The sequence below is a fragment of the Euprymna scolopes genome, chromosome 26 (genome assembly GCF_053919585.1).
Source record: "Euprymna scolopes isolate OS-2025 chromosome 26, ASM5391958v1, whole genome shotgun sequence".
NCBI lineage: Eukaryota > Metazoa > Mollusca > Cephalopoda > Sepiida > Sepiolidae > Euprymna > Euprymna scolopes.
In genome coordinates this window covers 80,907,362-80,932,280 of record NC_136507.1, presented here as the reverse complement: position 1 = coordinate 80,932,280, position 24,919 = coordinate 80,907,362, and the positions used below count along the sequence as shown (strand labels likewise).

Here is a 24,919-nt window from a genome sequence, read left to right as displayed (position 1 = left end):
ATGCCCTTTTCTCTTCCCTGCAACCTCTTTCCCACAGTAGAGACGTTGCGAGCCTATCTCTGTTTTATCCAAGGCAAGTGCTCGTCTGAGCTCCATTCTCTGGTTCCCCCTCGCCAATCTTTCACGAAAAACACCCGACTAGCTGAAACCACTGTCAATAATTTTTCTCACTCTTTATCCGTGCCTAAATCAGAACGTAGATTCCATGAACAAAGCTTCTTTCTTAGAACTGCACGCCTGTGGAACTTTCTGTCGCTTGCCTTTTTCCCTCCCGACTTAAACTTGGATGTCTTCAAGTCCAACATAAACAAATTCCTGATGAACTGCCCCCTTAAGTAATGACACTTTATCAAAAATCTCCAATATTAACTATTACTACGATACTATCCCATTGATTACTGTACACACAATAACCCTTATCCCCGAGTGGCTTTTGAGCCTTGATAAGTGGTGACCTCCATGTAAAAAAAAAATGTACTTGTTCCAATAAATAGCCTAGGAAAACTATAACACAATTGTACGAGCATTAGTGGTCAAGATCTCACTTACTCCCTCCCTCCCTCTCCTCAGGAATTGAGTATGTGGTCACCTGGGGGAAAAATTGCTTTTTAACTTTTAACACTTCTAAAATGAAGTTTCTCATCTTTCACCTCCAATGCTCGGATCCCTGCTTTGCATCAGTCAAAATGAATGGATTTCTCTTTCCAAAAACCTTATAATTTGATAAGTTCTTTCACTCCAGATTTAAACTAGGAGATATATATAGCCAGTCTGTTGTTAAAGCCACAGAAAAAATATTTGAATCATTCTATTGCTCCAGAAAACATATGGCTCCATATGTAATGAGATTTCTGAATTTTTGAGATGAGGATTGGTTATTTGTATTATTTGGATTCATCAGACTACTGTTCTCATCTTGAGTATGATTTTCAAAATGTTTCAGTTGATGTAACCTTCGACCTTCTTCAGGTGTATCTTGCCAAATTCGGTAATTTGGAGAATTGAGAACTGAATAGATATAGGTCCTAAATAATTCACAATTGTATTTTCCGGTCGTCCACATTGAGAATTGAGATCTGAAGGTTGAAGATTCAATTCTTGTGTGGGCGACCAAAAAATACAATGAATTAATTTTAGGACCTCTATCCAGCTATGGCTGATGGAACAAGAGCATGTTACCCCCGTAAGGTAAGCAAAGGGTTCCGTTTGAAATTCTGTCCAAATTCCCGAGTTCAGCAAAAACATTCTCAAGTTCGACAAGATACACCTAAAGAAGGTCGGAGGTTACATCGACCAAAACGTTGTGAAAATGATATTCAAGATGAAAACATTAGTCCAATAAATCCAAATAATATGCATATGCAATCCTCTATTTTATCATGAACCTGAAGATAGAAAGCACAAACGATTTAGAAATCTAGTGAACAATGCTTACTTCTTCTTTTTTCTTCTTTTTTTCTTCTTCTTCTTCGTCTTCTTTTTCTTATTTTTCTTCTTCGTCTTCTTTTTCTTCTTTTTCATCTTCTTCTTCTTCTTCTTCTTCTTCTTCTTCTTCTTCTTCTTCTTCTTCTTCTTCTTCTTCAGAAGCATCAACCAATATAAATTAGGCTTTAGAACTCTCTTTTTTGGAGGTGGGATATTATTCCTCACGATTATACCTCTTCATAGTTCAAAAAAAAAAAAAAAAAAACACATCTCATCCCTCAGGGAGAATTGCAGGCAGTCATCTAAAAGCTCGACTGTCCTCTCTGGTGGTTCAAACAAAAAAGATCCGATTCTCTCTGCAGATTTCTCACATTCACTTAACGTGCTAGTGACGTCACAGCCATGACACGTCTTAATCGTAAAATTCCACTCTACCTAATTTTATTTTAATCCTACGTGTGGAAATTGACCATGCTGATCCGATTCTTATGCACCGTCTTTAATATTGCTATAGGATGAGACGAAGTGATGTCTGTGAAATATGGATCTCTTGCTTTGTCATAAACTTTGAAAATGCAGAAACATTTAGAATAAAGTCCAAAACGATAGGCATGACATTATGAAATATGTTGTCGTTTGAATATTTAAGTTTCAAGTGGTGTTCTACCTGGTTCCACATTAACGGATATGACATTCACTCTTTCTCTCTCTCTCTCTCTCTCTCTCTCTCTCTGCATTTGTGAATACATGGTTACATTCTTGCTCATCATATATATATATATATATATATATATATATATATATATATTTATATATATGTGTGTGTGTGTGTGTGTGTGTGTGTGTGTGTGTGTGTGGAAATATGCTTATTCAGTTATATTTCACCTTTGAATTTTACCGGTCCTGGATATGACCTTAAACTATATCCGATGCTAAGGCCCCAGCTTGCAGGCTTTGGGGAGTGTAGAGCCACCCTTTAATTGCCATTGCTCCCAGGTCCACTCTGACCAGGAGTGGTAGTATCTGTTAGGGTCCCAACCATGGGTTGAATAGAAACTGACTAAAAAAAAACAAAAATAAAACAAATATATTCTATTAAAAATTTTTTCTTCAAAATCATTGGATTCGGCATTAAATAACCTGAAAAGGGTTGATATGCCGTAAAACAAAAACAACCAATTAACTTAAATTTTACCAGTCCTTTAATTTATGAAGCTCGGTGTGACTACAGAGCATATATAAACAAATGACAACATTTTATATTTCAAATGTCAAAATATTGACCATCTCACCGTTTATTTCTTCAAGTACATTGACAGTCATAATTCTTGACAGCACCTGTTTCGTAGCGCAGAATCATTTATGTAATTATTATGTAAATTTTTTTAATTTATTCCACCCTAAACTCATCAGAAGAAATGGAACTTATCAACTTAAAAAAAAAAAGAAAAGGAATATGGGCATGATTAAAAGATCCAAAAGTTGGAAGCGAAGTTGCATTTTTTTTTTCAATTTGTAAATTGAAGAAATAAACGGTATGATTGTCAACATCTTGAAATCTAAAATATAGAAGTATTTTCATTTGCACTCAACATCTGTACTCCTTTCTAAAAACTTTGGATAACATTTGTACCCCTTTGCCTTTTCAGAACTTTATCCTACTGTAAATTTCTTCTTGTATTTTCATTTTATTTTATTTAATATTTTTTACTTCTGTTTATATTTTTATATCTACGTTTTATTCTTTTATATTTGATGAATTTGTATTTCTTATATCTTTATCATTTATTTTTTATACTTTTTAATACTTTTTTCCATACTCCTTTGTATTTTTATCTTTTTACATCTATTTGTCCCATTGTCCGATACTCGTTTGTATTTTTATCTTTTAATATCTATTTGTCCCATACTTCATTTGTATTTTTATCTTTTTATATATATTTGTCCGATACTCTTTTGTATTTTTATCTTTTTATATCTATTTGTCCCATACTCCTTTGTATTTTTATCTTTTTATATCTATTTGTCCGATACTCCTTTGTATTTTTAACATTTTATACCAATTTGTCCCATACTCCTTTGTATTTTTATCTTTTTATATCTATTTGTCCCATACTCCTTTGTATTTTTATCCCCTTATTCCACCATGTGTTTATTCTCTATTTTACTCACGTAAAGTTGTTTTTATATTGTATTCTTTATAATTTATCCCCTCACCTTCATTATTTTATTAGATTACCCGTGACCCGTTGAGTCAGTATGTTATATGTAAGAAATTATTTCTCACATCCCAATTTCCTCCCGGCAGAAGCAAAAGAATCCACAAATACAAAAGCCATACCTTTTCAAACTCACAATTTATTCACAAGTAACAGCAATTAAAGTTTATTTGGTTCTGGTATTTTTTTTTGCAAAACGGTGGCCTGTTTTGCCTCCACACGCCCGGAGCCATTAGTATGAATTCCTGTTGCCGGAATGTTAGCTCTTTGTTCTCCGAAAGGATCCATGAATGTTCATGGTAAACTTGGCAGGAATATTAGCGCCTATAATTAGGTATAATGTGAGTCATTTAGGACTCAAGATGAATTGAGATAAGATCCAATATTTGGTAAATAAACATGAAGAACTGTTCATTGAATGTCATCCTTAATTTGGATGGTTTCCGCAGTATAAAGTAGTCTCTACTTGTAGATATGTGGTCCCTCGTTCACCAACTGTTTGGTGATACCACTTAAGGAATTGCCTTAGCTCCCTTCAGTGGGAGCTGCTGGGTTTGAGTCCATCCCGCTACTGAGTTCTGCGTGGACTGAAAATTAAAAGCATGATACAAAAAGCGCGCCAAGTGAATCACCTGACACACTCAAATTTAACCAATGACTGCCGACCACTACATTGTGTGGGCGGCTGAACAAAAAGAAAGATAGCGTCTGTATATGGAATTTCTCACATATATTAGCTATGGAATTAATATATGAGCGTGACACTTGTGACGTAAAGAAAATAGTTTTTGTGACATAACAGAAACATTTCTATGAAAGTATATTAAAATGAAAAAAGAATATAGATAAATCTCTATGAGTCGTCCTGTTTATAATTGTTTGTTTTTGAAAAAAAAAAGCTTACAGCCATTGAATTATAAGTGGTTTGCCATACTTATAGGTAAATGTGCACTGAACAGATATCATAATACTTAAAGTTAAATTCAAATTTTGATATATCTTTTAATTTAAACACGAATAAAAAACAATTGGGACGCTGAAACTGTACACAGTAAAACAATACGTTTTATTGTTGCATTGATTATTTATTTGTAACACAAATTAAAAAAACATATTTTCGGGGTTATTTATTTATATTGGTAGTGTAGAAGAAAATGTATGAATGTTTTTTAAGAAAGGTGTATTAAAAAATGGAGAATAAATTTTTTAAAAAATGAAGGTGGTCGGTAAGTCGCCGTTGTAAAATGCTATTATGGTTGCCAACAGGTTAAAGTAGATTTATTTGTAAGAAAATTGTATTAAAATAACTTAAACATAATACGGAAATGAGCTATGTAAAAAAAAAATGTAAAAAGCATTTGCAATTGTTTATTTGGATAATTTAAACGCGAAAAAAACAAAACAGTTGAGACGCTAAAAATGTACACAATAAAACAATACGTTTTATTGTCGCGTTGATTATTTGTTTATGTACGCATGCGCAAACGGAAGTCGTAAACTGGATGCTGGGTTACAACACCCATTACAAGGTCATTTGAGTTTTATAATTATATGGATTATATTAATTATTTCTAATAGTTTATGTTTCATTTAAATACTAAATTATAATTCTGATACCCCTATTAAAATGTACAGACCTAGCATAAATTCCCTATTTCAAGAAATTTGTTCCTAAACCTAAACGTAGATTCCATGAACAAAGCTTCTTTCTTAGAACTGCACGCCTGTGGAATTGTCTTCCGTTTTCCTGCTTTCCGGCTGACTACAATATGGTTGTGTTCAAGTCTAAAGTAAATAAGTTCTTGATGAGCCGTTCCATATAAGTTATCAAATTTACCAAATTCTCATTACTAATGATTACTATATTCTCCAATTTCTACTGTACACTCTTTAACCCTTATCCTTCAGTGGCCTCTTGGCTTTGATAATGTGGTAATGCCTATGTAAAAAAAACAAAAAAAAAACCTTCCATAGTTATAACCCATTAATACATTAATGATTAAATAAGCATCCTCTTCCAATCACTTATCCTGTATTCTTCCTGGGTTTAGTTACACATATTGCACGCATATATTTAACCCACCATGGCAGATATGCTATACTTATCTTCATTATATAATAAAAGCTATATTCCTCCTATATCACAGAGATCATTTTAGTTCTCCCATTCTCTCCCCATCTGCCTCAATAATTTATTTTGTTCCTAATGTAATTATCGCTAGACGTCGCATCCTTATTATGTTACCTAGCATCTTCTCTCCTCTTCTGATGAAAAGCATTAGACTTCGAAATGCCATGGTATAAAGAGTTTTACTTATCCCACACCCCTAATTGATGGGTCATCCATATTGAATAAATGAATAAATCTGTATACATTTTTATATAGTCATTTTCTTATTTTATTGATACTCTCTCTCTTTCTCTCTCTCTCTCTCTCTCTATATATATATATATATAATTATTTTTTTTACTATAATAATTAAATACCTACAGACACTAGTGTTTCATCCTTTCGGGATTCTTCAGTGCAGGGTGTCACAATTACTACCAGTCGAACGATTCGAACCCCGCGACACGAGACATCTCTGGCTCGATTAGCGGAGGCCGTATCCATTCGGCTACCATTAATTGTGTGAAATAGCGTTGAATTTTAAACATTTTAATTTAAATGTTCATTACGTCAGACAGACAGTGATCAAATCGTTATACGACGATCTACGCATAAGAGCTAAATTGACCGACTTTTATTCAACGGAAAGTGCTCAACGATAAGAAACGTATTTCTTAAAGGGGCTGTCATAATTATTTTTTTTACTATAATAATTAAATACCTACAGACACTAGTGTTTCATCCTTTCGGGATTCTTCAGTGCAGGGTGTCACAATTACTACCAGTCGAACGATTCGAACCCCGCGACACGAGACATCTCTGGCTCGATTAGCGGAGGCCGTATCCATTCGGCTACCATTAATCGTGTGAAATAGCGTTGAATTTTAAACATTTTAATTTAAATGTTCATTACGTCAGACAGACAGTGATCAAATCGTTATACGACGATCTACGCATAAGAGCTAAATTGACCGACTTTTATTCAACGGAAAGTGCTCAACGATAAGAAACGTATTTCTTAAAGGGGCTGTCATAATTATTTTTTTTACTATAATAATTAAATACCTACAGACACTAGTGTTTCATCCTTTCGGGATTCTTCAGTGCAGGGTGTCACAATTACTACCAGTCGAACGATTCGAACCCCGCGACACGAGACATCTCTGGCTCGATTTATATACAGGGTGTCCCAATAAAATGTATACACTCTTAAAATGACCAACATTTATTATAAGAAAGAAATGTTTCATACATCAAAATACTGTGACCAAATATAGAAACCATCTAATTATCGGAAGTGTTCAAATTATTGACCATTGTAGTCCATGAACAGCTGACAACGCTGACTGATTGAATCAGTTTAATTTGATGTTCCTAATCAGTTCAGTTAGTATGTTGACTCATCTTTTTTCAATGGTTGCTCTCAACTCATTCATTGTAGCTCGTTTTGTGGTATGAAGCCTGTGTTTAACGCCCCCCCCCCCACACAAAATCCATTGGGAGGCGGGTCAAATCTGGTGAGCGTGGACAGTACTCGATACTTCCTTTTCGTCCTATCTATTTTGCAGGTGACTATCAAGACATGCTCTTACGTCATGATGATAGTGGGGAAGTGCTCCATCTTGATGGAAGTGCCATCCAGTATTCCTAAACATCTCTTGGGAACGTGGTATAGCGTATTCATGTAGCAAGTTGAGATAATTTAAAGAGTGTATACATTTTATTGGAACACCCTATATATATTTATTTATTTAAAATTGTCCAGAAAGTCAGAAAAAACATTGGTACCGTCGGTTTCGAACATAACATAAGGGGGACCAGTTAATGGTAAATCATAAATAATGTTAGGCTCGCGTCAGGACGAGAGCCTAACATTATTTTCAAAAAAGAAACTTTGTTCATGGAATCTATGTTTTGATTTAGGCACAGATAAAGAGTGGGGGAAATTATTGACAGTGGTTTCAGCTAGATGGGTGTTTATCGTGAAAGATTGGTGAGGGAGAACCAGAGATTGGAGCTCAGACGAGCACTTTCCATGGAAATAACGATAAAACAAAGACAGGCTCACAACGTTTCTTCTGTGGGAGAGAGGTTGCAGGGAAGAGAAAAGCTGATCCAATAAGCATCAAAAATAAAAAAAATCTGATCTTAAAAAGTAGCTTTTCTCTCTTATATATAAAAAGAATAATTTTTATAGGGGAATATTTTAGTTTACACTGGACAAGGGAGATAATAAAATTTCAGCAAATTTCTTTAAAAAAAAACCCCAAAAAAACAGATTTATCATAATCTAGAGCTTAGTGGTAGAGCATTCAACTATAAATTGAATGATCCCACCATTTTATATTATTTTTTCTTCTTTTTTTTTTTTTTACATAGGCATCACCACATTATCAAGGCCCAGAGGCCACTCAAGGATAAGGGTTAAAGAGTGTACAGTAGAAATTGGACAATATAGTAATCATTAGTAATGAAAATTTGGTAAATTTGATAACTTATATGGAACGGCTCATCAAGAACTTATTTACTTTAGACTTGAACACAACCATATTGTAGTCAGCCGGAAAGCAGGAAAACGGAAGACAATTCCACAGGCGTGCAGTTCTAAGAAAGAAGCTTTGTTCATGGAATCTACGTTTAGGTTTAGGCACAGATAAAGAGTGGGGGGAATTATTAATAGTGTTTACAGCTAGACGAGTGTTTCTTGTGAAAGTTTGGCGAGGGGGGACCATAGATTGAAGCTCAGTCGAACACTTTCCATGAAAATAACGATACATCAGAGACAAACTCGCAACATCTCTTCTGTGAGATAGAGGTTGCAAGGAGGAGAAAAGGACATCTCCTACGAGGCTACGAAGTCTATTTTGAACTCTATCAAGGCAGGACAAGTCCTTTCTAGCAGCTCCTGCCCAGATGTGGCAACAGTATTCCATCCTTGGACGTACCTGGCTCTTATATAGATAGAGAATAGCATCAGCAGTGAGATATTTACCGGATCGATAGAAAGATCCCATCATTTTTCCAGCGGCCTTGGCAACAGATTTGATGTACGTGTTCCATTTAAGATCAGGAGTAATGGTCAAGCCCAGAAGCTTGTCAAAACTTGAGGCCTCCTGAAGACGAGAGCCATTCATTTCAATTGATGCCAAATGTGGATTAGAATGTTGATGATGTAAAGAGAGAAGCTTGGTTTTAGATGCATTAAAAGTAACCAGCCACTCCTTTCCCCATTGTACTACGTGCTCAAGATCAGAGGAGAGAGAATTGGAGAGAACTTGGTCGTTTACTGTCTTAGATGTGCTACCATAAATGGTAGTGTCGTCAGCATAAATGTCTACAAATGATGTAAGGATGTGATTTGGAAGATCATTAATGTAGATCAGGAAAAGAGTTGGGCCCAGGATGGACCCCTGAGGGACACCGGCATTAATACTGTGAGCTTCTGATTTTTGCCCCTCAACTACTACTCTTATGAACCTATCAGAAAGAAATGTTGTTCAATTTATGATAAAAGAAGAGGTACCATTTAAAATCGATGCAAATCATTTCTTCGTTTGCACATTTTAAAGCTAAACATTAATCAGAAGTGACTTTTCCAAGGAATTTATCAAGCCCAAATATCGGCTGACATGATATTGTAAACAAACACAGACGGAATTTGATGAACGACATTATTATTATTAATTTGTAATGTTTTTTTTTGCAAATTAGTCCACCGAGCAAATTATTCCTCGTAATATATAATAATCAATAGAGGATTGATTCTATAATGATACATACACAATCTGCATAAATTAAAATATCATGTTTAAGCATATTGTGCAACCGGGCAACGCCGGACTGCCAGCTAGTACAATTTCTTAAGACTCCTTCAGATTAATCCTTAAATCTGAAGCTTTTTCTACGATAAAAATTCTTGTAATGGATTCTAATAAAAATTAGAATAAAAATTCTAAACATAAGTTTTATTATATATATATATATATTTTTTTTGTTACAAAGGAATCACCACTTATCAAGGCCCAGAGGCCACTCGAGTCGAGAATAAGGGTTAAAGAGTGTACAATAGTCAAAGAGACAATAATATAGTAATCGTTAGAAGTGTAAATTTGGTAAATTTTATTAAGAGGAAAAGCTCATCATGAACTTGTTTACATTGGACTTGAAGATGACAATATTGTAGTTAGCTGGAAAGCAGGCACACGGAAGAGAATTCCACAGGTGTGTAGTTCTAAGAAAGAATCTACGTTTAGGTTTAGGCACAGATAAAGCGTGGGGGAAATTAATGATAGTGTTTTCAGCGTATCATTATGTCTTGGTTTAGTATCATTATATCGTGACTTTAATTTTCATAAAGAACATAACGTGATGTTGCTAGTCTCAGTCTTTTCTATCGATACTATTATGATATGTGTTCTTCAGAATTGTCTGCCTCTTTTGTTCCAGCTCGTTTGACTTACTGGTCTTGTGGTGTCCATCAATTCATTGTTTTGATACCTCATTATAATACAGCTTCCTATTCCAGTAGGTTTATTTTTAAGAACCACAGGCTTGTGGAACTCTCTTCCTGCTGACTGTTTCCCCTCCTACATACAGCCTTGGTCTTTTCAAGACTAAGGCCAATAGGCATCTCTTGTCTTTGTGATAATCGTCTTTCGTTCTCGTTAGCTTGTTACATCAAGTGGTTTCAAGCCTTTTCTGGAGCGATTTGATTAAAAGTGATGACAAGCTGTTTTTTTTTTTTTTTTTTTTTACATTACACAGTGATCACCACTTGTTATGTTCAGGGAATTAATTTTGTTCACTCTGGAACGAGTATTCTTTTTTCTTTTTTTTTTCTTTTACTTTGTTAAAGGGTCACCACTTATCAAGGCCTGGAGGCCACTCAAGGATAAGGGTTAAGTGTTAGGTAGATGGTGAGACAAGATCAGTCATGGTGGGACGCTGGTAGGGTTAGATTATCTAAATGAATGACTCAATAGGAATTTATTTACATTAGACTTGAAGATGACCATGTTATAATCAGTTGGAAAACAATTCTTTATTTTATTTTCAAACTTTATGCTGTTTTTTTATTTTTAATTTCAGTTATTTGTTTTTATTCTTAAGCAACCATGACTTTATGGGAATTTTGAAACTTGAATAATACTTTTTGTAAGATTGATTGTTATAGATTACTTCCTTATTGCTGTTTTTCAAATTAAATATCAAGATATGAGTCAGTACGTGAATAAATAACTATCTACTGAACTCAATGTAACCTTACCCGACATACTGCAGTCTGTCACGAAGGTGACGAAGCTTGATCTCGAACGCCATCCACGTCTCTAAGGTGATCGTCTTCTCTAACATGCTTTTTCTCCTTTTTGTAGTCTTTTTCTTTACTGGTGACGTCATTTCGCATGCATTTGCATACACACGTCCACGCTCTGTTAGATTGAGACTCCGCACGAAATTTCAAAGAGAACCTTTAATCAAGGGTAGCATGCTCTTGTTCCGTCAGATATGACTGAGTAGAAGTCCTAAACAATTAGCAATTGTATTTTGTGTCACCCACACTGAGGATTGAACCTTCAACCTCCAGAAGAGTGTAATTTTACAACTAAATTTTACTAAATACATTATCCACTACGCCAGGGATACAATTGCGAATTACTCAGGTCATAGCTGGCGAAATGAAAGCATGCTACCCCCATAGATTAAATAGAGGGTTTCGTTTGAAATTCTTTGCAGATTCCCGAGTTTGATAGAAAGACTCTTGAGTTCAGCAAGATACACCTGAAGAAGGTCAGGGGTTATGTCGACCGAAACGTTGTGAAAATAACCCTCAAGGTGAGAACAGTAGTCCGAAGAATCAAAATGATACAAAGAAATTTGTGTAATTTTAAGAAGATCGTATAAAGGTCAAATATCGAGTTTACAGATACATAAGAGAGAGAGAGAGAGAGAGAGAGAGAGAGAGAGAGAGAGAGAGAAAGAGAGAAAGAGAGAGAGAGATGGATCGATGGATAGATGGGTGTAATCTTTCATTGATATTGTTTTTAGTAATCAAAACATTTCTATAATAAAATTGGCCCTGTCGGTGAGGCATTAGAATATGCTGACTGCCCCCCGGCCCTGCAGAGGGTAAAGTCCCTCAATGGGGGTCCTGGATATGACCTTAAACTATATCCAGTGGTGAGGGGCCCAGCTTGTGGGCTTTGGGGAGTGTGGAGCCACCCTTTAATTACCATTGCTCCCAGGTCCACTCAACCCGGAGTGGTAGTACCTGTTAGGGTCCCAACTATGGGTTAAATAGAAACCGATGTGAAAACAACAAATATATGTTACTAAAAAAAAATTTTCTTCAAAATCTTTGGATTCAGCATTAAATAACCTGAAAAGGGTTGATATGCCGTAAAACAAAAACAAACAACCAAACAAACAATCTATAATAAAAACATATACATAGGTATATGTTTTTATTTATAAAGATAAAATCGGATAGACGTTTGCAAAGATATGTTTGCCAGCTAATTGAAATTTCCTTTTTCTGATACATGAAAAAATGTGTTCAGAAGAAGAAGAAGAAGAAGAAGAAGAAGAAGCGATTCCATTTTTGCTGCCTGAAATGAACAAAGAACACAACTACGAGCTTGTTTGTTCCGGTTTGCTGAGTTTCGTATCTGGGTTACATTCTTAGCACACAACCCATTATATCCTTACAATTTCCATTCATTCGCGGTCAAACCTTTATCATTTCACAAAGGAATCTTTGTTAAATACATCACATTTTCTTCATAAATACGAGCCAAAAAGTTTCTCAATTCTTTAGGTTCAACAATCACGAAGAATTTTTTTTTTCTTTTTGACAAAGGGATCACCCACTTATCTAGGCTCGAACGCCACTCGAGGATAAGGGTTAATGGGTGTACGATAGTCATCAGTAACAATCGTTAGTAGTGTAGGGTTTGGTATGATTTTGGCTATTTAAGGGGACGGCTCAGCAAGAACTTGTTTACATTGGACTTGAAGATGATCATATTGTAGTCAGATGGAAAGCAAACCAGAAGAAGAGAGATCAACAGACAGGCAGTTCTAGGAAAGAATCTTAGTTCATGGAACCCACCTTTAGATTTCGACACAGATACAGAGTAAGGGGAATTGTTGATAGTGGTTATAGCTAGACGAGTATTGTTCTTGTGAAAATTTCGCAAGGGGGAGAGAATCATAGATTGGGGCTCAGAGGGGCAGTTGCCATAGAAAATAACGATAAAGTAGAGAAAGGCTAGCAAAGTTTCCTCTGTGGGAAAGAGGTTGCGGAGAAGAGGAAAGAGCATCACTCACCAGGTTTTGAATCATTAGTAGTGAGAGATTTGGTATGATTATACTATTTAAGGGGACGGCTCAGCAAGAACTTGTTTGCATTGGACTTGAAGATGATCATATTGTAGTCAGATGTACCAGGTTTGGAAGCCGGTTTTGAACTCTTTCAAGGCAGGATAGGTGCTCCAAACAGCTTCTGTCCACATGTGGCAACAGTACTCCATTAGGGATAGTGTTAGCAACCACAGGTTTATTTATGCATCAATATTATTTTATTTATTTGATTCCATTCGGCTACTTGAAACATTAATAAATAAAATAATCCACATAAATAAAAAGAGTAGATGTATGTATGTGTGTGTGTTAAAATATTTAACCGATAAACTCTTAAACATCAAGGACGGTTTATAACGAAAGAAATCTTTTCTTTGATGGATGAATAAGGCGTACAGAAATATGTCAGCGAGTTGAAATGCAAACTGTTCATTTCAACTTGCCGACATATTTCTATTGTTTTTGCGCATGCGCAAATTCATTCATAGCTTGAAGTGGTTTAATTTTAAATATTTCTTATCTGTCGATAGCTCAAAGAGTAGGGAATGTGGACAGATTGCTAAATGTTTTCATTGCGATTCTAGCTGATGGCAGCCAAATTATTTTTTTTTTTTTGGTCCACCGACAAAAGGAGGGTTTCCGTTCATCCGTTCGTCTGTCTGCCCTTTTCTCAATAACTACGCTTTGGAATTTTTGAAATTTTGCACAAACATTAAACATGATATGAGTATTAACTGAACAGATTTTCGGTGAAAACTCTGATTGCCCTCCTAGGGGTGCCTTTCGTGTTAAAATGGCTAAAATTTACACTTTTGTGTTTATCAAAAAGAATTGATACCTTGGATTTTTATAAAACTTTCTGAAAACTTGTAACTATATAATTTTATTTAACTATACTTCACAATAACTCTTGGGTGTGCTCCAGGGGCTCTTTTAGGGCTAATAAAAACACTTCAATTTTGGGACTATTATACCGTATTTGTCCAAGATTTTCTGTGTATGTTCATTTAGCAGTTTTGCATGGTTCTGAACTCAAATTTGAATATGTTGAGGCCTTGGGAAATTTTGGGGTTAAATGAGAGAGGGGAGGCAAATTATGGATTTAGTCATTTCTTTTTTTTTTGCCTGGTGCAGAACTCAAATTTACATATGTTAAGGCCTAAAACTGCACCGTTTGTTCATTTTCATCAGGATTTGATGTTCATTATGGACTTTGGGGGCTAAATGGGGGGGGCGGTGCAAATGCTGAACTTAGTCATTTTTTCAAGCCTTGTTCACTGTGCATTCACGGGGGACCATGCATGTTTCACTTGTTTAGTTTCGCAATCAGTACATATTAAATGCAATAGAAAATTGGCTTTGTAATAATAAATATGAAATCTGCATGATTTAAAATATATTTAAGCGTATTTGACGACTGGGCAAAGTCGAACGCATCCCCCATCTCCCACTAAGATATATAAATACATATAAGTATATATACATATATAGTATATAATAAAATTTTACACAAAATAGAATAAATAATTTCATTCATAACTTGGTTCTAAACAGGAAAAATAATACGTTTCTGAATTTTTGAGATGAGGATTTTTAATTCGCATTATTTGGATTCTTCGAAATAGTGTTCTAATCTTGATTGTTATTTCCACAATGTTTCGGTCGATGTAACCTCCGACTTTCTTTATAGATGTATCTTGTTAAACTCGGGAATCCATTTATCTCCAGATGAGAACAGTAGTCTGAAAACTTCAAATAATACAGACGAAAAATAGTCTTTCGGATTAATTCATATAAGTTTCTGAATTTTTGAGATGAGGATTAATTACTTGTATTATTTCAATCCATTGGACTACTGTTCTCATCCCCAAAGACCCATGGTGCAGTGGTTAGAGTACTTGGAAAAATCAATTGTAAAAAGTGATATTCTCCTGAAGGTTGAAGGTTCAATTCTCAATGTGGGCGATTGAAAAATACAATTTCGAATTACTTAGGACTTCTATCCAGTTATGGCTAACAGAACAAGAGCATGCTGCCCCCGTGAAGTAAATAAAGGATTACAATCGAAATTCAGTATATATATATATATATATATATATATAAGTAAAATTGCCTTTGTGTGAGTCTGTGTGTTTAGAATTCTCTACCAAACTACTCTGTCAATTTTCAGTCAAATGTAATGTTAACAAACATCTTGCTACTCATCTCCCTTCATAATACCCCTGCAACATGTCTCCGATAGTAGCCCTCTACTTCAAAGTGGCACTGTGCCTTGTTTGGGATGAAAATGTAATCAAAATTCTTTTAAAAATCAACTTTGTGACGAAAAAAACAAATAACTTGGGTTTAATATCTGTTTGTTATAGATATCATGTGTCTTGACAATCAACTGCTGTAGACACAAAGTCGTCTCTTTCATTTTGCTTATTTTTGGCGTCCTTGAAACCTAATTGATCCCAAATTTTATAATCCTGATTCTACAACATTTCTTTAAAAAAGTAAATTCTCATATGAATATTATTTGTTGGGGTGTTTGCATCGTTTCTCCAATTCTATTTTCAAATTGGGTACTTACAAGAAGTACCATGTGAAGGTCGCCAACATCCTACAGTGAAAATGAAGCAATATTTCACCATGAAACGTATAGATTTGATGCCTACCCTCTACGCGTTAATTTTTGTTAAAATAAGGCATTTTTTTTACTAAAACAAATTCACTGTCTGAAGTTTTGAGATGAGGATTGATTGTTCGTATTATTTGGAATTATTTGGACTATCATTCTCATCTTAAATGTAATTTTTACAACATTTCGATCGATGTAACATCTGACTTTCTTCACATGTATCTTTTTGAACTCGAGAATCTTTTTGTTAAACTCGGGAATCTTTCTGTCAAACTCGGGAATCTTTACAATATTTCGAGTAGAATTTTTTATTTAATCCATGGAGGTAGCACGGTTTTGTTCCATCAGCCTTCACTACCACTCTCATCTTGAGTGATATGTTCACAACGATTCGATTTCTTCACGTGTATCTTGCTGAACTCGGGAATCTTTTTGTTAAACTCGGGAATCTTTCTGTCAAACTGAGGAATCTTTCCAATATTTCTAGTAGATTTTTTTTATTTAATCCATGGAGGTAGCATGGTCTCGTTCCATCAGCCGTGACTACCATTCTCATCTTGAGTGATATGTTCACAACGATTCAGTCGATGTAACATCCGACTTTCTTCCGGTGTATCTTGTTAAACTTGAGATTATTTCTGTCAAACTCGGTAATCTGTACAGAGTTTTGAATGGAATTCTTTTATTTAATCCACGGAGGTAGCATGGTCTCGTTCTATCTGCCTTGACTGGGCAGAAATCCTAAGTAATTTGCAATTGCATTTTTGAATGTTGCCTGCACTCAAATAGCATTTAAGATGAGAACAGTAATCCAAAGAATTCCAATAATTACAAAACAAATTCAATTCTTATGGTGCAAAATGTGTTTTGAATGCAATTTGACGTTTCCTAAGAATATTCGCTTGTGGTTTAAACAATTCCAAAATAGTGGATGTAAAGAAAAAAGTCAAGGATTAATTTCAGGCGGAACAAATGGTAAGAATCTGTACTACACTTGAGGGAAATCCACAGAATTTCACAATTTGAGATTACAATCCCTCAATCTACTATCTGGCATGTTCTAGGAAAACGTTTGCATTTGAAAGCTTATCGATTATTCCTTTTTTCCAATCACTTACCAATGACAAAAGGAAAGTGGATAGAATTTTGCAATTTGATGTTCTTTGGTCTGCAAGATCTTTAGACCTCAATCTGTGATTCTTTTCTTATAGAGACATAAAAACGTTAAAGATTATGCAATTTTCTCCTATGAATGTTTTTTTTTTTGCACATGCACAGAAATAACAGTTTTATTCAACTTACTCCTGCCAAGGTCAACTGTTTATTTTTCAATTTTGACTCCTTAGCAGTTACTTTTGCAACTAAAACCCAAATCGAAAGTGCATCACAGATCCAAATATCTTACATATCAAGTTTCAAATCTGTAGACCAAACATTTAGAGAGGTGTTTGATAGAGATGTTTTGCACGCACACAGATAAGGTCACTTATATATATATATATATATATATATATATATATATATATGATGTGTGTGTATGTGTTTTAGAACGTTTTCATCCTAGATTCTACACAATAATGCAGAATGTAGAAACTGTGCATAAATAGAATTAAGTGTAATAATTAAATGAAACCAATCACTAAATAAGAAACCATAAAAAAGAATAATTAATTAATAAACTGTTGCTTTTTTTTAAAGGAATATACAAATTAGTTCATCTTCATGAAGTCGCTCGCATATCAATGACTGAGTATATTAAGAAGCTCGTTTACATGATTTTTTAAAATAGAAAAATTAAACTTTTAATATTAATCTCAGAGCGGAAAAAAAACAACTCATTTTTATAGGTATGTAGATAACTGTGAAACATTGGATTCTCTGTGAAAGAAAAGCACAGAATTAAAAAATAATTGTGGTTCTTTCTCTTTTTATTACAGTTGCTATTCGTGTGTGGTCAGAGGAAAAGAAAAGACCTTTTAGAACACAACATGTGTGTTGGTCAAATCGAGCTGGTCTTATTTTATTTCTTCTTTGATAATGCGCATGCATTCTGACTGCATGATCAATCTTTGGCATGACTTTTGACTTTTTCGTCATACCGACTCTTGATGCACTTTGCCTCCTACTCATTTTGACACCTTCTTTAAAGACATACCTAATTTTTTTGTTTTGCTTGATTCGTGCATACCTGGCGTTTGACTCGTTTCATCATCAAGATTTCTAGCTTTGAGCATCTTCTTTCAACGCATGTGTTATTTTTTTTTAAAAATCAACAAAACATACTAGTTGTTTCAATGCTTCATTGCATGTTTGAATTATAAACCTGCTTGGATAAACACACACACACACACACACACACACACAAACAAACACACACATATAATTATCTGCAATTTAAAGTTAATTTTCGGTAGAATTTATAGTATATATTCTTTCATTTTTCTGTATGCGACAATTTCCATTATATATTTCCCGAAATATATAATGGAAATTGTCGCATACAATAGACCTTTACAAGTAAGACATTTATACTTAACACAATTGAATAAATATATGTATATATAAATATATATGTATATACTTATTGATTTGTCAATTGTCACTTGTTTTCGTCTTTCTTCCTCAACACCGACTACATTCCATTCCTCGCATTGTGATAGCCTTCTAAATCTCTTCTGACATACCTATCCCCACACAATGCTTCAAACAAACTGCACCTAATTTTTAAAACATATTTTGTTTCATATATCCGGATTTCGCATTTTTCATTTCCCAAGTGACGTCAGCTTCGGACGGTATTCAATCTACGATTGTCAAGATCCCTGTTTATTTTGATTTAATTTCAAAATCAAACGTTAAGAAATTGCATGTAATCTTTAAAAAAAAAATGCAAAACATTATTTGGATACTGTTTTCATTAAATTTCATAACGTTTATCATTGAATCGTTTGTCTATCCTAACTTAACCTCTCCCGAATTAATTTGCAGGCTTGTCCGCCCGGCTTTATATTATTCAGAACTTCTAGGTATGGAAGTGGATTTAAAGAATGTTATTTCGTTTACTCCCTCTCTAACGGGGTAAAATATATAATCAGGTGTTGGTTTGATGAAAATATTTTTGTAGGATTGTGGTTCCCAACCTGTGGGTCGTGACAAGAAATGGAATCGCGATACCAATGCTATAGGGTCTTCAATTGAATCATGAATTTATAGAATCTATAGTTTATTTTTCTTTACAAATAAATAATCTATGATTCAATAATCGCAATATATGGTAGCTTGTTGTATAAAAAATGGACAAGATATTTTAAAGATTGTGGTGACTTCCTGATTGCTTACTCTAAAATGGTGCAGTTCTATGTGATAGTTTTGGATAGTGGCGTAGCAACTATTTTTGCCACCCAGGGCAGTCTTAAGAATTGTACCTCCACCCCACTAGCTGTTGATAATCCGTTAACCTTCAAAATTCCAGAAAGTCCTCAAAATATTTGTTTTCATGGAATTTCAATCAAGGATCTAAACTCCGTTTTAAAAACAGCATTAGACACATAAAACACAAAAAAAACCCATAAAACACAAAAAAAGACATAAAACACACAAAAAAACATAAAACACAAAAAAACAATAAAACACAAAAAAAACATAAAACACAAAAAAACATAAAACATCAAAAACATAAAACACAAAAAAAAACATAAAACACAAAGATCATAAAACACAAAAAACAATAACACAAAAAAAATACAACACAAAAAAACATAAAACACATAAAACAAAAAAAAACAATAAAACAAGAAAAAACATAAAACGCAAAAAAAAATTACCTTAAAAACTCATTTTGGTATAAAATTTCAGATTTTTTTTTAGCTCTTTATTATTCTAATTTTTTCGATTTTCTATTTTTACGCCTTCAAAATGCCCCCTTCCGGCACGTGCCGCCTGGAGCGGATTGCCCCACCCTTCACTTTGCTGGTTTGGGATCTTTTAAATGTCTATAATCATTTACTCACTACGAGTTTTCACACAAGTCATTATCAGTGATCGCTCATTGACACAAGCAATTGATGTTCCCTAGAATCAAGATATCAAGACATCAAGTCTCCCCTAATTTTCACTACTCTCAGCTTCTTTCAATAACAGTTGAAAATCACTACGCGTTTTTGCAACAGCTGTTTACCATCGGTTTTTGTTTTTTTTTATTTTTTTCACTGATAACAAACGACAGTTTTCTCTGTAATTTGAGTGGCAATAAATCTTTTTAGGATTCTAGTACTCGTTGTGCAATTACAGTGAAGGTCTGGATGGTGCTCTACCTTCAAAATTTTTCCATTCTTTGCGACACTTCATGACCATTTTTTGTGACATCAGCATATCCAAGTGTCATCACATGTGTGTGTGCGCGTGTATTTAAAGGATTGAGACGGTTTCCTGATTGCTTGCTATAAAATAGGTCGCCATATTTGAAAGGTAGGGAACGACCGTAGAAGAAACTGGATTCGAACTTGGCACACCCAGGTTTACAGTCCGTTGAGCACTTAGCCACCATCACTCTCTAAAGAATACTATTGTTATTTGTTATGATTGTCTTTTTAATTTGTGAATCACGAGTTGTGTGACTTATTTGAAAGTAATGTTAGAAATGAGATGAATTTTTCAACTGGTCATTTTAAATGTGAAGAGTGGAAATGAAAGGAATGGCTTCCCTTGTTAGGAGGAGTGGCTTCATTTTTTTTTTTAAATATGAGCGTTGCTGGGATCCACTTCAAATTTTAAAAAAATGAGTAGGACCTGCTTGAAAATCTATATAAATAAAAAAGTAGATGTATGTCTGAGCTCCAATATGTTTTCCGATCTTGTGAAACTTTCAAGGAAACACTCGTCTAGCTGAAACCACTATCAATAATTTCTCCCACACTTTATCTATGCCTAATAATATATAGTACTCATAATATATAATACTCATAATATATAATACTCAATACAGGATTGATTTTATAATAATACATATGCAATCTGCATAAGTTTAAATATTATGTTTAAGCGTATTGTACGATCGGGCAACGCCGAGCTTCAAGCATGTAAAAAAATATATAACATTATTCGTTTTTCTAAAATTTCAAATTAAACTAACAAATAATGTTTTCAAAAATGTAACCAAGTTTCTCTGTTCAATATTCGCGCTAACCACAGTGCATACATCGATCTCAAACTTTACACCAGCCGTCAACAACGTTAGACGTGTACCTTTTCTCTCTCCAACAGGGTCCGACCCCTCGGTTTAATGCCACCAATAAATTCAAAATTCGCAGCAACCATCAATTCAGACTTCACACGCCCCATCAACAATATTGGAGGCATGCATTTCTCTCTCCAGGAAAGGTCGACCCCTCGGAAGAAAAATAAACAAAGAAAATACTAAGTTTTCTATGAAAAAGTCAAGTCCCAGACCCCCCGCTAAAAAAAAAAAACAAAAAAAAACAATGATTTTCTTCTCCAGGTAGCAGGTCTTATTACAGCTATCGATGATCATGACTCTCCAATCCTCTCTGCATTCAATCTTTTTTATAAGATCTTTAGTCATGTTTCGCTTGGATCCTCTGGCTTTGTGGAGAGGTAGAGAGGACTGCTGCATGGGCAACAGCTATCTTCCCATATCACCCTGCCCAGGCTATGTAGCTACACTTCTACACCATTGTCTCCCGAGACGAACGATTACCAATAACAAAGATCATTAGTGAATTACAGTCCCAGGACTACAAGAATGTCAAAACCTGGCTTTAATGCACCCAAAAATAAGCAATAAAATAAAAAACAGGACTGAAAAACGATCTGAATAAATTTGAACTAAGATGCGAATAAAGTCTACGACTGTCACATTATAGGATTAGGCCCACTGAGGAGAAACCATGCTTTGTGTCCCATTATCTGGATCTCTCTATCTAAGAGGAAGTAACTCACCAGTGTATTAGCATCCGGTGTTCTTCTCTGTTATTTCCCTACAAAGTTAAATGTATAAAACGTAAAATATATGAAACGTTAAATATATGAAACGTTAAATGTATAAAACGTTAAATATATGAAACGTTAAATATTTGAAACGTTAAATATATGAAACGTTAAATATATGAAACGTTAAATGTATAAAACGTTAAATGTATAAAACGTAAAATATATGAAACGTTAAATATGTGAAACGTTAAATATATGAAACGTTAAAAGTATGAAACGTTAAATATATGAAACGTTAAATATATGAAACGTTAAATGTATGAAACGTTAAATATATGAAACGTTAAATGTATGAAACGTTAAATATATAAAACGTTAAATATATGAAACGTTAAATATATAAAACGTTAAATATATGAAACGTTAAATGTATGAAACGTTAAATGTATGAAACGTTAAATGTATAAAACGTTAAATATATGAAACGTTAAATATATGAAACGTTAAATATATAAAACGTTAAATATATGAAACGTTAAATGTATGAAACGTTAAATATATGAAACGTTAAATATATGAAACGTTGAATATATGAAACGTTAAATGTATGAAACGTTAAATATATGAAACGTTAACTGTATGAAGCGTTAACTGTATGAAAGGTTAAATATATGAAACGTTAAATATATGAAACGTTAAATGTGTGAAACGTTAAATGTATGAAACATTAGATATATGAAACGTTAAATATATGAAACGTTAAATATATGAAACGTTAAATATATGAAACGTTAAATGTATGAAAAGTTAAATATATGAAACGTTAAATGTATGAAACGTTAAATATATGAAACGTTAAATATATGAAACGTTAACTGTATGAAACGTTAACTGTATGAAAGGTTAAGTATATGAAACGTTAAATGTATGAAACGTTAAATGTATGAAACGTTAGATATATGAAACGTTAAATATATGAAACGTTCAATGTATGAATCGTTAAATATATGCAACTTTAAATATATGAAACGTTAAATATATGAAACGTTAAATGTATGAAACGTTAAATATATGAAACATTAAATATATGAAACGTTAAATGTATGAAATGTTAAATATATGAAACGTTAAATATATGAAACGTTGAATGTAAGAAACGTTAAATATATGAAACGTTAAATATATGAAACTTTAAATGTATGAAACGTTAAATATATGAAACGTTAAATATATGAAACGTTAAATGTATGAAGCGTTAAATGTATGAAACGTTAAATATATGAAACGTTAAATATATGAAACGTTAAATGTATGAATCGTTTAATATATGAAACGTTAAATATATGAAACTTTAAATATGTGAAACGTTAAATATATGAAACGTTAAATGTATGAAACGTTAAATATATGAAACATTATATATATGAAACGTTAAATGTACGAAATGTTAAATATATGAAACGTTAAATATATGAAACGTTAAATGTATGAAACGTAAAATGTATGAAAAGTTAAATATATGAAACGTTAAATATATGAAACATTAAATATATTAAACGTTAAATGTATGAAACGTTAAATATATGAAACGTTAACTGTATGAAACGTTAAATATATAAAACGTTTAATATATGAAAGTTAAATGTATGAAACGTTCCTATTTACAATGCCTTCCCCACGGGACAGAGTTAGACACTAGAGTCGTTTTTAATATGGAGAAAAGGAACAAAAATAAAAATTGTCTCAGTCGTGAAGGATTTCTCCTCCACTGACAGAGAACAAGAAATTGAAGTGCAACATCTGAAGAGCAGATACTTCACTTTGAGGTATTTATTTGCTCCCCCACGGAGCAAATTAGTTACAAGGCCGATTTTTAAAGTGAGGAGTGAAGGGGAAATGGGGACCAACTCCCCGGGGAGTAGGGAAGCTGGATAGTTACAATTGGTATGAAGGGTTGCCCCTACATTGACCAAGGTCTTATATGTGGGGTTGCCCCCACATATGGTCTTTGCTTGAAGTATCTGCGGGAACAGATAGTATTTATTTGCTTCCCCACTGAGCAAATAAGGCACACGGCCGTTTTTAATGTGGAGAGAGAGGGTGTGGGGGGAGAGGAGACAAGCTCCCGATGGAAAGGAAATGGGAGCTGGATAGTGACAATTGGTATGAAGGGCTGCCCCTACATTGACCAAGTATGTGGAGTTACCCCCACACATGGTCTTTGCTTGCAGTATCTGCCGGAACAGATACTACACTTTGAGGTATTTATTTGCTCCCCCACTGAGCAAATTAGGCACAAGGCCGATTTTTAAAGTGAGGGGTGAAGGGGAAATGGGGACCAACTCCCACGGGAGTAGGGGAGCTGGATTGTGACAATTGGTATGAAGGGTTGCCCCTTCATTGACCAAGGTCTTATATGTGGGGTTGCCCCCACATATGGTCTTTGCTTGCAGTATCTGCCGGAACAAATACTACACTTTGATCCCGGCCCGCACGCCACGTTAAATATATGAAACGTTAAATGTATGATAGAAATGTATATAATAATAACAATATATCTTCTTCAGATATCAGGTCTGTTATTGCAGATATGGATGATCATGGCTCTCCAGTCCCTTTCTTCATTCGGTCTTTCTAATAAGATATATAGCCATGTTTGCAGTGACCCCGTTAAGACAGTCGTTGAGCTTTGTTCGTTGTCTTCTTCTGCTCTGTTTTCTGGCGATTTTTCCTAACATATAGCTTTTGTTTTTTCAAGCCGTTCGCCCACATTAAATGACCGAAAAACTTTAACTGTCTGTCATGGAGAGTATTGAGTAGTCATCTGCTGTACTCTGCCTTTGGCATGACTTCTTCGTTGGTCTTTCGTTTCTGTCCACGAGATCAGTAGAATATTCCTTAAAAACCGTATCTCCGCTGTTTCCCAATGACTTTCAGTCGCCTTCGTTACTGTCCAATATTCGCAATCGCCAAAGTCAATTCTCTTTTACTATGATTTTAGTAATTTAATTAAAAAAAAAAAAAAACAATGAAATAAAATTATTCAGGTTCTCTAAATTTTCAAATCAAACTTACAAAATAATGTTTACAAATATGTGACCAAGTTGCTGAAAAAAAAATATAAATAACTAAATAAATAAAATAAATAAATAAAAATACTGATAAGATGATTATTTTAGGGTAAAAATGAGTCATTCATCCGGTCGTCAACAACAATGAAAACTGGAAGCAAGT

General features: G+C 34.0%; 1 protein-coding gene across 2 annotated transcripts in view; it reads left to right on the top strand.

The window, feature by feature from the left end:
* The window catches only part of LOC145248219 (uncharacterized), a 501,013-nt gene that overhangs the window by 362,639 nt on the left and 113,455 nt on the right, over window positions 1-24,919 (top strand). The gene's annotated exons all lie outside the window — the stretch shown is intronic.